Here is a 12,244-nt window from a genome sequence, read left to right as displayed (position 1 = left end):
AAGTATGTCTGGGCGACGACTTCGTATGGTGGCCAGCCCTCAGTGGAAGTCTTCGCAAAACATTACTGTCTGCACTGGCAAAAGAGGAAAACTGGAGATGAGATTGCACAGTTTGGATCGTGCACATTCACGCCAAAGTCCGGGAAGACTTCGATGGAGGTTGTGGAGTTGGTTCCCTGCGCCCGCAATAAGTGGGGTAATTGGTGGGATTTCTGGTTTTACGTTTCAGAGGGCGCTGTCAAAGACCACCCAGGGCTCCCCATGGCCGTCATGTGCTCCCATCACTATGTAGCATACCCGCAATTTGAGGTAGCGGAGGATGATGAAGACGAAGGAGCCTTTCGCTACGCTGCCCGCATGAGTAGCGGGCGCGATTTAGTTGAGGAATTTGTCGGGTATGGGGTATGGCCCTTGGCGCATGGCTGGGCGCTGGGTGAAGTATGCCCTCACGAGATGCCCTCCCGTGGCGGGCAGCTGGTGCAAAGTCCTGCCTTCGCGCTAGATTTGTGTGGCCGAGATCCTGCCGCATTCGTGCGTGAAGCGGAAGACGGGGCGACAAGGATCGTGGGGCGCTACGTGCCAAAGACCGAGGGTCTGCGGAGCTAGGATATCCGCGGGTCCAACGACAGATTGAACCGGGTTTTTGACCTGGACCGCTTGTCGTACGATGATTATCCCGGTGTGGACGCCGCCGACCACCGTGGGAAGAAACCGATGGGCGGGACCGAGGAAGGGCCTTCGCAGGAGCCTGCCCCGGCTAGTAAGAAGAGGAAATTAGGTACTATAGTGGGAGGAATGGGGGTGTCTGATAATTTTGCTGTGGAGTTGATGGGGACATGCGCGGCCCCGGGGGGAAGGATGTCTTCGCCCAAGCTCCGGGAGTCTTCGGCGCGAATGCTGGAGGTTACCGGGGGTCGATGGCCAAAGAATCTTCCAATCCCCTGGGCAGAAGGCGAAGACATGTCTATGTCTCGTATAGCTCGTGGCTTGAAGATTTTCCCTTACGGACGGAATATTGCTGTTGTTGTGTCGGCAGTGATGACTAAGGACCGTCAAGACGCTGCGCAGAAGCGCCGGGCGGTTATCAGGATGGCGAACCCGAGGCGTGAGGCGAAGAGAGCGCGGGGGAGCGTGAAGGCTGCTGCCTCCGGTAGCAGCCAGCTGGTGCCGGCTGCGAAACCGGTCGCGCCTGGGTCCAGCAAGCCATCGGCGGCGCGAAGACGGCTACCGCTGGCGTGACCAAGTCTCCCCGGTTGAGGCTGCAAAGGGACGGGAGCTGCCCTCACCGGGGAAACGTGTTACCGACTTCGGCACAGACATCAGCGTGGAGGACTATTTTGTCGGTAAGTTTTTTTGGGCCTTCTGACCAGTGATATGTTGCATTACAGGGTCCGGCGAGGGACAGATGGTTGTTGTCCTACCTTCGGTGGCAACCGCTATGCCATCGGTGGAGGTAAGGGCGAGGGGGACCGCGCAGGACCCGTGGGCCGCCTTCTGCGCGAGCGGCGAGATTCTGACAGCCGCTGCCGCTAAGGATGTGGCAGGCACCATGTCCCAGTGGCCGAGGGAGGCATCGCAGTGGCTGTCGCAGCAGCTAAGTCAAGTAAGTTGAGTTGGACTTCGGTGTTTGTTGTTTCCATGAAGATTTGGGTCTCATGTGTTTTTGTCAGGCGGCTGACTTCGCCGACCGCGTTGCGTCTGGTGTCCTGACTACGGACGTGGCTGCCGAAGTCGAGAGACTTCGGGCACGTTCGGGAGAAGTCGGCCGCGGAGAGCAAAAGCCGCTGGTTGGCGGAGAAGGTGGCCGCATTGGAGGCCGAGAAGACGGACCTTCAGTGCCAGCTGGCAGAAGAGAGGAGGGAGGCGAACCAGGCCGTCGCTGAGGCGTAGGCTACGCAGGCTGAGGCCAAGGTGGCGCAGGCGGAGGGAAGTCTCGCCAGCCAACGCGCCGAGGAGTGGGAGGCGAGGTTCAACGCCCTGCGCGGCCGCGTGGATAAGGTCGAGGCCTCTACGTGCTCTGAGGTTGAGCGGACGCTCGCACAGTTCGTGAGTTCGTATCGCGAGCTGGGCGCGCGTACTGCTGACTTCGAAGTGCCCGACCAGGAGGCGAGCCTTCGCTTCCTCGAATGGTTGCAGGAGGAGTTGCTGGTACTCCCAACCATCATGGAAGGTTTCATGTCCTTTGCCTCCCTCGTCACCTACGAGGGGGCCATGAATGCGTTGTCCCGTGAGGGCTGCAGACACTATGAGGTTTTCGACCAGGCAGACGAGAGCTTTGAGCGCGAGATCTTCAAGGCCGAAGACCCCATTGTGAAGCAGTCAGCGGGGGCCCTTTTTGATAGGATGTGGGGGGCACATGGTCGGGAGGCTGTCAGGGAGCAATCTGACCGGGCGAGGGAGCAGGTAAAGGTTATTATTTTTGTGTGGTTGGTTGCGTGTGGGTATGTATAGTTTTTGCTGAGTGAATGTGTTGTTGCTGCAGATGGAGCGTGCCGAGGACGTTGAGGACTTTGGAAGTCTGGTCGACGCGCCGCCCGAGGCTGCGGAGGCCAATCCGGTGCTGCCCTTGGACGCCGGCGAAGGCCCCTCGGCCGTGGCCGTTCCTGCCATGACCGGCGGCGAAGACCCTCTGTCGGCCCCTGCGCCGACAATCGAAGGTGCCCTAGAGGTGGCGGATGAGCCGCCAGCCGAAGACCCCACGGCCGCGGCCAGGCCCTCGCAGGTGGCTAAGTAGCTAAATAGGTGCGGGGGAGTGTGTAAGTTTTGTCTGCGTGTTACTGAACCTCGGTTGCTGCGCAGGTTCAGGGTTTTGGGCCTACGCACGCAACCGCTACTGACACTGCTAATTTTGTGGTGGCTTCGATCGTGGTTGCTGAAGATGTTTCAGATGATTCTGTGTCTAAGTTTTTTGAGTCTGGTGATTCTGGGGGTTCGATTGTATGGACGGAGGAGTCTTCGGATGAGGACTTGGATTATTTTGCGGCGCTGGATGTGGCTACGGTGGAAGCTTCTCCGCGCGTGGTAGGTGCTGAAGTTATTCCTAGTGCGAGTGTTGGGCGTAGGTGGCGAAGGGCGGTCACAAAGCGGAGGGTTAGTGAAGTGGAGGGAAGTCGTCTTCGTGTGGACGGGGCTGGCAAACGAGAATTGTTGTCCTCACCGGCTGGGATGAGTGTAGGTGAGGGGGAGTTGCGGAATCTTTTTGAGGGTGAGGAGCTGAGGATAATGCTGTTCAACTACAGGGAGATGGGCATTATCCCTAAGGTTGAGCCAATGTAACGTGTGATGCCCTCGCTGTATGTATGTACCCGTGATTTGTATGAGGCTGTGTGTCTTCGTTGATCCAGTCGTGCCCGTAGACGACTTGTGCGCGGGGAACCTTTTGGGAAATGCTTTCAGTTTTGCGCGCTTGCTGTGCTAGTCCGGCTGCACGCGTGGATGCCTTTTGCGCGGAGAGTCCTTTGGAGAGGACTTCGATTTCGGGCACTTGCTGTGTTGGTCCGGCTGCACCCGTAGGCGACTTTTGCATGGAGGATCCGGCTGCACCCTTAGGCAACTTTTGCACGGAGAGTCCTTTGGAGAGGACTTCGATTTTGCGCACTTATTGTGCTAGTCCGGCTGCACCCGTATGCGACTTTTGCGCGGAGAGTCCGGCTGCACCCTTAGGCGACTTTTGCGCGGAGAGTCCTTTGGAGAGGACTTCAATTTTGCGCACTTATTGTGCTTAGTCCGGCTGCACCCATAGGCGACTTTTGCACAGAGAGTCCGGCTGCACCCTTAGGCGACTTTTGCGCGGAGTGTCGCACGCGAGGGTAGCCAGCGCTGTCCCTCGCGGTGACTTTGGTGTAGTCGAATGCCGAAGACCGTTGATGCGGTCTTTTTCGACATTGGCTTGGTTTTTTGCGGGGGATTTTTGCTTGTATATTACATGGCTCTGCCTCATTAAAAACCTCACCCCCTGGGAGGAAAAGAGTGCGGGCCGGAATAATAATGTTTGGCGAATTACAAGGGCGTGATGGCCCTGAGGGTTCAAATAAAAAATTTGCGAAGACTGTCTATATTCCAGGAATGTTCCAGGTCTTCGCCAGATTGAGTTGTTAATCTGTACGCGCTGGGAGACGACTTCGTCTTGACGATAAATGGTCCTTCCCACTTTGGTTCCAGCTTACCCCGTGACTCTGTCCAGGTTGTTCGGACGAGTACGAGGTCCCCTTCGTTGAATTCTCTTGGGACGACTGCGTGGTCGCGCCAGGCCTTCGTTTGGGCTTGATATTTGTTGAGGGCCTGCAGGGCGAAGACACGGTCTCCGTCGATGAGGTCTTTGGAAGTTGGCTCGTCGACGTCGGGTACAGCTGAAGCGGTTGTCCGCGGGGACCCATGTTTGATTTCCTGCGGGGTCATGGCCTCCGATCCGTATAGCAAGCGAAAAGGAGTGAATCCGGTCGCCCGACACTCGGTCGTGTTCAGTGCCCAAACTACTTCAGGTAGTAGGTCGGCCCATTTGCCCTTCTTGTCGTCGAGGAGCATTTTCTTGATCGCCGTGAAAATCTTGCCGTTGGCGCGCTCCACGACGTCGTTGGATTGTGGGTGGTAGACTGAAGCGAAGGCGAGCTTGGTGCCAATGGAGAAGCAGAATCCCTGAAGTCTTGGCTGTCAAATTGCTTACCATTGTCAACTGTGAGCTCGGACGGGACTCCGAATCGGCAAACAATGTTTTGCCAGAAGAATTTCTGGGTAGTCTTCGATGTTATTGTGGATACCATCCTCGCCTCGATCCACTTGGTAAAATACTCGACGGCGACGAAGGTGAACTTGAGGTTCCCTTGGGCCGTGGGTAGTGGCCCAACAATGTCCAGGCCCTAGCGCTGAAGGGGCCACGTGTGTGCGATTAGCTTTGTGAATTGCGAAGGGCTTCCCGAGCGTGGAGAAAACTTCTGGCAGGCTTCGCATGACCTTGTGACCCGATTTGCGGCGCAGATCATGGTGGGCCAGTAGAAACCTTGACGGATCACCTTGGCAGCTAGGGCCCTGGGCCCTGCGTGAGAGCCGCAAGTCCCGCTGTGGACTTCGTGCAGGACTTGGACGCCTTTGGTCTCGGTGACACATTTGAGCATGGGTTGGCTGACCCCCTTCTTGTAAAGCAGGCCTTCGATGAGAACGAAGTCCCGGCTTCGGTGTTTGAGGCACTTGGCCTCGTTGACATCGGCCGGATGGTAGTATCCTTGCAGGAACAGGGTTATTGGTGCCCGCCAGTCTTCGGTCATAATGAGGTTGACTATGTGGTGGCCTTCACTGTCGTTGGTTATTTGTAGGCCCTCTGGGCTGCGGACGGGTGGTGTTCCGATGACATGGTAGAATACGTCCGAGGGTAGGGCCTCGCCCCTGGCGGCTGCTTTGGCCAACGCGTCGGCCTCCTCATTCTTGGCGCGGTCTACATGCTGCAAGGTGAAGCCTTTGAATTGTCTCTCGAGACTGCGGATAGCTGCGAGGTACTGCATAAGTGCGGGGTCCTTCGCTGCGTAATCTTTCTCGATTTGGCCGGCAACTACCTTGGAGTCTGTTCTGATTATGCAGGTAGTGACGCCAAGTGCCCTTAGCTTGCGAAGGCCGAGGATGACAGCTTCGTACTCTGCTATATTGTTGGTGCACCTGTCAGACTCCAAAGCAAAGCTGAGGCGTGCAGCATATTTGTGCTTGACCCCTGCGGGTGAGGTGATGACTGCAGCGACGCCTGCCCCGCATGGCACCATGCGCCGTCGCAATGGATGGTCCACACCGTCTCCGCAGACGTGTCCGGCTGCGTTATTGGCCCGGTCCAGTCGACAATGAAGTCTGCTAGGACTTGTAACTTGATGGCTGTCCGAGGCTCGAAGGTGATATGGTAGCCGGAAAGCTCGACTGCCCATTTGGCGATCCGGACTGATGCCTCTGGATTTCTAAATAATTCGCCGAGTCCCTTGTCCGAGGTGACCCGCACCTTGAATGCTTCAAAATAATGGCGCAATTTGCGCGAAGCCATGACTACTGTGTAGGCGATTTTTTCTAGTTCTGTCATATTGCATTTGGATGCTGTGAGTACTTCGGAGACGTAATAAACTGGACATTGCCTGGTCGTGCCTTCTCTGTCCTACTCCTGAACCAGCGCTGCGCTGACCGCGTGCGGCGAAGCCGCGACGTAGAGCAATAGGGGCAGCGAGGGGTTGGGGCTTGAAAGAATTGCCAGTTCTGACAGATGCTGCTTTAGTGAAGCGAAGGCCGCCGCTTGCTCTGGTCCCCATGCGAAGTCTTTTGCGCCATGTAGCATTTTGAGGAAAGGTAGGCTTCGCTCTGCGGATTTGGAGATGAATCTGTTGAGGGCGGCCAATCTGCCGGTCAGTCGTTGGACATCTCTGGCTGACTGCGGGGGCGTCATGTTGATGATGGCCTATATTTTGGTCGGGTTGGCTTCGATTCCGCGGTGCGACACCAGGTATCCCAGTATCTTCCCCTGGCGAACGCCGAAGACGCACTTTTCGGGGTTTAGGCGAAGTCGTGCGTCTCGCATGTTCGTGAATGTTTCTGCGAGGTCAGCAGATGGTCTTCTTTGCTTTTGCTGGCAACGACGATGTCGTCCACATACGTAAATATGTTTCTGCCGACTTGGCTCTCGAGCACCGTTCTGGTGAGACGAGAGAATGTGGACCCAGCGTTCTTGAGTCCCTCCGGCATTCTAATGAAGCAGTATGTGTCGAAGGGTGTTATGAAGCTGGTGCTGGCCTTGTCTTCCTCCTTCATATAAATTTGGTGGTAGCCGGAGAAGCAGTCGAGGAGTGACATAACTTCGCAGCCTGCCACACTATCGACGATCTTGTCGTTCCGAGGTAGCGGGAAATTATCCTTGGGGCAGGCTTTGTTGAGGCTGGTGAAATCGATGCACATCCGCCATTTGCCGTTCTTCTTTTGCACCATGACTACGTTGGTGAGCCACGTAGGGTAGGCGACTGGCTCGATGAACTTGGCCTCAAGCAGGCGGTGTACCTCGGCCTTGGCGGCTTCTCTCTTCTCATCAGACATCTTGCGCAGCCGTTGCTTCTTCGGTTTCACCGAAGGGTCAATTCCCAAGATGTGCTCGATGATAGAGCGACTGACTCCAACCAGGTCGAGGGCGGACCAGGCGAAGACGTCCTTATTTTTGGACAAACAGGAGAGGAGTCTCTCCTCGTCATGCGAGGTAAGGTCTTCGCTTATGATGACCGTTTGCTTGGGCGTTGACCGGTCAAGGGGGACAGTCTTGGTCCCATCATTGCTCTGCAGCTGTGTCTTTTCATGTTCTTTGGCGATCGGGCTGGTTGACTCAGGGGCCTCGCGCTGCGCCATGAGGCAGTGTACGTTCCTTTGCCCTGGAACGAAGTCTCTTTCTATGTTGCGCGCGGCCTGCTGGTTGCCGTAAACTGTGATTACGCCTTGTGGACCTGGGATCTTCATGCACAGATAAAGTCCGTGAATGGCTGCTTCAAACTTGTTGATGGAGCCCCGACCCATGATGGCGTTGTATGGGTACACCATGTCGACAATGTCGAAAATAATTTGCTCACTTCGGGCATTGGGTGCTACGCCGAAGGAGAGGGGTAGTTCTATTTTGCCGACAGGAAAGGTGCCCTTACCGCCGAAGCCATACAGCGGGTTGTCCGAAGGCTTGAGCAAGCTGTGGCTGATGCCCATGCGGTCGAAGGCGTGGAGGAAAATGATATCCGCCTGGCTATCGTTGTCCACTAAGACTTTGTGCAGGTCCTAGCCTGCCACGCTGTAGTTGATTACCATGGCGTCGATGTGGGGTGCGCTGCGCAGGTCGACGTCTCTGGCGTCGAAGGTCAACGACACATGGGACCACTTCGTCTGCATGACTGGGCCAGTGACGGCGACGTGGTTGACGCTGCGGTAGTGGTCCCTCTTCTGCCGCTTTGTGTCGAAGTCGGCGCTAGATCCCCCAGTGATCATGTGAATGACTCCGCGATACGGCTGATCAGCGAAGTCTTCTTGTTTTGGTGCGTGGGGGTGATGGATGTTTGGCTGTTGCGGGTGCGGAGGTGTAATACTCAAAAGTGTAATAAAGGTGGATAGAGAAAAACTCATTTGTTGTGGCCTCTACTATTCATTGCATGTGATTAACACTAGTTAAGTGAGCAATTAGAACCAAGAAAACCTAAATAACTTGTGCATCATGCTGGATCTTACCTTGTGTGCATTTTTGTGATGATATAAAAATATGGTAAACAAAAAAAAAATAATTAATATTATTAATTATGTTAATACCCCAATGGGAAGTTAAATCCTAAAAGAAATTCCAGAGTTTGGAAAATAAGAAAAAGGAGAAATGATATAAAAATATATATATATAATAGATATCCTTAAACTTACTACTGTTAACTATACAAATACAGTGTAAATGATGAGCCATCAAGTTTGAATACAAACTTGAATTCAATTGGATTTTGAAAATGAAGAAAATAGAAAGAAAAAGATAAAAGAAAAAGAATAAAGAGCCAGCTGGGCCTCGGATCCCTAATTCGGCCCACTATTCATCTCCCACTGCGCAGCCCAGGCCGTCAGTCTTCATACCGCGCGCGCGCCCGACATGTGGGGCTCGGCCGTCAGCGTATGGCCACCCACTCGCCTCACTGCGCCGCGGGCCCCATGCGTCATTCACCGCTGCCTCGCGCTCGTGATTTCCCTCGCCGCCCGGTGGGCCCGTGGTGCCAGGGGATTCTCCCACCTTCCGCGGCAACAACCTTGGCCGATCCGTGGGGGAATCGATCCCCAGAAAACTCGGATCTGTTGACCACGACCAGTGCTCGCGAATTTAAGTATCGGGCGCCCGCTATCCCCTCCTCATCTTGTTTAGCCTCGCCGGGGATCCGCCCCATTGACAAGCCCCGCCGGCCGCCACCAGTGTTTCTCATCGGCAACGGGTTTCGTGCTCCGGTGCGGGTACCAGGACGTCGGTGGGACTCTGCGGAGTCCTTGGGGAGAGTTAATCGGTGGGAACCTGACGGTAGCCCGGGGAATTTCTCGCCGGAGCAGGGTCGCTGTCGCGCGTCCGCCTCCCTCCGTGGCCAGACCTGCTGTCGCCGTGAACCAAGGTAATTCGAGCCCCATCATGTTCGCCGTACCCTCCTCCACGTTATGCTTTACTGAATTGAGGAATAGCGTAGCCGAGCTCTAGGAACGCTGCGCAGCTATGGCGCCGCCGTGCCGGAGCTGGCGCTCCGCCGCGGCTTGGGTCGGGTTTGGGCGAACGCGCCGGGACCGTTGGATCAGTTCCCCACGGTTGAGATTAGAATCTGCGTACCGTTTCACTCAGGGTGATCATGGCCATTAGATTTGGATCGTAGGGTTCACGATTGATTGCGACGTAGATTCATGTGGGCCGTGCGATTGAAATCCGAGGGCCCGCATTCCATACCACTTCAATATGAACCGTGATCTAATCTGGATTGTTTAAATTGAATCGGACGGCCAGGGTCGTTGGATACCCCTTCGGCCGGGTCGTTTTGCAGAAGAGCCCTCGAATTTTAAGGGATTCAACCCGCAGTCCACTGGGACTGTTCGCGGGGTCTTGGGAACACTTGCACCGAGACCCCTGGGTTTTCTGGAATTTAAGGCCCAATCCAGGGAACTTTGAAAATCAGAAATTAATATCAGAAATCAATTTTTAGTGCATAAATAAATGTTAAAACTTGTTTAATTCATAGTAAATGCATATGAACTCCAAATTGGTCCATTCCAGTTCCTAAATTTTTGTAATAATATTGTCTATCCATTAGTGCCTCTGTTCTGTCATGACAAACACATTAAAATTATTCTTTCACTTAATCTTGTGTTAAATGCATAAAACCTTAGAAAATCCATAACTTAAAATCTATAACTCCAAAAATTATGATTCCAGTTCCAGTAATCTTATTTTAATGTCTAGTTTATTACTGTATATTCTATTTGCATGTTTGATGTGATGTTAATTTATGCTATGCTATGTATGTATTGTATTGATGCGAGTAGACGAGCAAGCCACTGTGGAATCTGAGGTTCAACAAGTAGAGGTAGCTGAGCAGGAGCTCGTGGAAGGCAAGTTGTGCCCTTGATCACTTCTTTTACCTATTCATGTTCTTATTATTCATAATGATCTGCATAGGATAATTTTGCTGGGACCCAATAGGATACCCTAGATTTGACTATCTTTATACCTTGCTTCACCACTGGTTTTACTACTAAAGTTTTGGGTAGTACATGCTATTGCTTTATGTGGATTTGGGTATAGAGATATTCATCACTCATTGTTATACTATTTATTGTTATCTGTTTTATTCTTCAATGTTCATGTTAAGATCATTATGTTAATGGGAACATGGAGAACCACCCGGGAAAACAGTGCTACCACAAGGGTTTAATGGGACGCCCTTGGCTGATTAACTAGGAAAGCTAGTGGAGGGCTACCTTACCTGAAAGGGGCAAGGGCAGTAGGGGAGTGGTCAGTGTAGGGAGGTCCTTGGGTTGATTTTGCTGCGATGGCAGTCAGGCAAGAACCCTGCACTGGAGCTTCCTATAAACTGTAGCGGGTAGTCTGAAGCTAGTGGAACTTTGTAAAGGCCTCGTAGTGGTACCCTGCCTCGCTTCCTTGGTAGAGGTGTATGGAGTCTGATCAACTCCGTGGCAAATGGGTAACACGACTTGTGGGTAAAGATGTGCAACCTCTGCAGAGTGTAAAACTGGTATACTAGCCGTGCTCACGGTCAAGAGCGGCTCGGACACTCACATGATTAAATTATGGAACTTAAACTTAACCTGTCATTTCATTGCATTTGGGATTATTTTATTATTACTTTTACTTATTATTACTATGGTTTGGTATTCACTTACACTTAGTAATCGCTAATAAAATTTTGACCAACTTATAAAAGCAATGCTCAGCTTCAGCCTCTATTTCATTGGTCAGCCTTACACTTCATGAACTCCCACCTTTGGTGAGTTCATGTCACATTATTCCCCACGACTTGTTGAGCTATGAACGTATGTGAGCTCACTCTTGCTGTCTCACACCCCCCACAGGAGAAGATCAGGTGGTTCAGGAGGAGCCGCCTAACACTGAGGAGTTTGATCTGATCTAGGTGGAGTTTCCCAGTCGACATTTGCGTCGACGATCCTTAGTTCGTTTTACATTTATTTCCTTATTTTGTAATAAGTCTTCCGCTATGTAATAATTACTCTGATGATTTATGACATTTATCTCTATACACTCTGTTATTATATATGTTGTCTTCTTTGGCGCATGTATGAGATGCACCCGGCTTTGTTCTTTAAAACCGGGTGTTACAGGAGGTGGGGGTGGGGGAGGCACGATTTGTACCTCCTGATGTTGGTATGCGTGGTTGGGTGGATGCTGAGCGGGGCCATGGTTGTATGGTGGTGGGAGTTGTTGATATGTGTGCGCGACAACTCTTGGGTTGTCGGCTGGTTGCGCCCGAGACATCCTATCTCTGGTGGCCTTCGTCTCCGGGTAGTCCCGTGTTGGGTGCGTGCAGTCTTCATCGTGGAACAAGCAGTAAAATCTGCGCGGTTGCTGCGCCCCTCCTCGGCCTTGACCGCGGGTCCCTCCGCCGCGGCCCTGGGGGGGATAATCTTGGCGGCGAGGGGCCTCACCAGCGGGGTGCTGGTTGGCGATGTTGTGTACCTGCTGCTGGCTGCGGCCGTCCCGACCGGATTCTGTCTGCGAAGGCCTCGTCCACGTGCGGCTGGACTGTGGAGGGTCTTTAGGTTTCCTCTGGGACTCGACCTTGCGCTGGTGGAGCTCTTCGGATCTGGCATACTTCTTGAACAGCTGATACATCTCTTGGAGGTTCTTGGGTGGATCTCTGATGCAGTGGCTGTAAAGGACGCCAGCCCAAAGGCCACTGATGGCATAGTGAATGGCTATTTGGTCATCGACCGAAGGCAGTTGTGACTTGAGGGTCAGGAACTTGCAGTAGTACTCCCGCAGAGTCTCTCTTTCCAGCTGCTTGTAGAGTGACAGTTCGGCCAAGGCGTCGGTGTCTGGGCGGTACCCTTGGAAGTTGAGCAGAAATTTGTCCCGGAGACTTCTCCAAGAGTCGATGGACAGCGGGGGCAGTCTGGTGTACCAAGTGAGAGTCGAGCCTTCAAGGGCGATGATGAATGACTTGGCCATCGTGGCGTCGTCCCCTCCAGCTGATGCAACGGCGACTTGATAGCTCATGAT

The sequence above is a fragment of the Zea mays genome, chromosome 2, assembly GCF_902167145.1.
Source record: "Zea mays cultivar B73 chromosome 2, Zm-B73-REFERENCE-NAM-5.0, whole genome shotgun sequence".
NCBI lineage: Eukaryota > Viridiplantae > Streptophyta > Magnoliopsida > Poales > Poaceae > Zea > Zea mays.
This window is presented reverse-complemented; position numbering follows the sequence as displayed.